The 842-nt window shown below is 36.3% G+C and overlaps 1 protein-coding gene across 1 annotated transcript in view; it reads left to right on the top strand.

Moving 5' to 3' along the window:
- The window catches only part of PARN (poly(A)-specific ribonuclease), a 142835-nt gene that overhangs the window by 48451 nt on the left and 93542 nt on the right, over positions 1-842 (top strand). The gene's annotated exons all lie outside the window — the stretch shown is intronic.

Here is an 842-nt window from a genome sequence, read left to right as displayed (position 1 = left end):
AAAAAAAAAAAAAAAAAAAAAAAAAAAAAAAAAAAAAAAAAAAGAAAGCTTTCAGGAATGTGGCAAGACTCTCTGCACACAGTCTTGAGAGTCTTTACCATATTACAGACATCTTGAATCTTTCTAAAATAAGAAATAACATTTCATACAAGGGTTGGTCTGAGTGCCTTTTTGATATCTGCAGATGGAAGTTCTTCTCGGAAAGATTGTTCTTCAATACAAGTCACAGTGAAGGAACATCCTTTCATGTATTTGTGTGCATTTCTGCTTGCCTAGTGCATTTCTTCATATGTTAAGATGAAAACTGTCAAGTTGGATGATTTATATATGAAATATTTTATCAAATCATTCCAGGGAGTCAGTGCAGGTCCATCAGCAGCCAGTTTGGATGAGGCATGCAAGCAATGTTTTAATTTTACTTCAAAAGGGCAGGGGAGTTACCAGAGCAATGGCTTGCAAACAGCATAGCCTACGGATGGTGGGAGGCCTCTGGGAGTGTTCCCTTTGGTTCCATTCTGCAGACGCTCAGCTACAGTTTTAGAGTCGGTTTCATAACTGCACACCTCTGCTGCAATCTGCCAAGTCACACACACAGTTGTTTTTCGTGTTCTTGCAGGGCTCAGTACTATTCAGTTCTCTCTGAAGGTGGAGGAATAGGAGAAGAGAGAGAAGTACTGTTAATAATTTATTTGGAATGGATTTCTATTTAGAGTTTTGAGGACGCAAACAAGATAATGTAGGATTAACTAAATTTAAAAGAATCTTTGGGGTGTTTTAGCTGAGAAAGAATTTTTATTTATATTAATCAGAGATACTATTTAAAATTCAGCTGAGATATTATT

Source organism: Galeopterus variegatus, unplaced genomic scaffold (assembly GCF_000696425.1).
Source record: "Galeopterus variegatus unplaced genomic scaffold, G_variegatus-3.0.2 Scaffold2033, whole genome shotgun sequence".
Classification (NCBI taxonomy): Eukaryota; Metazoa; Chordata; class Mammalia; order Dermoptera; family Cynocephalidae; genus Galeopterus; species Galeopterus variegatus.
This window is presented reverse-complemented; position numbering and strand designations above follow the sequence as displayed.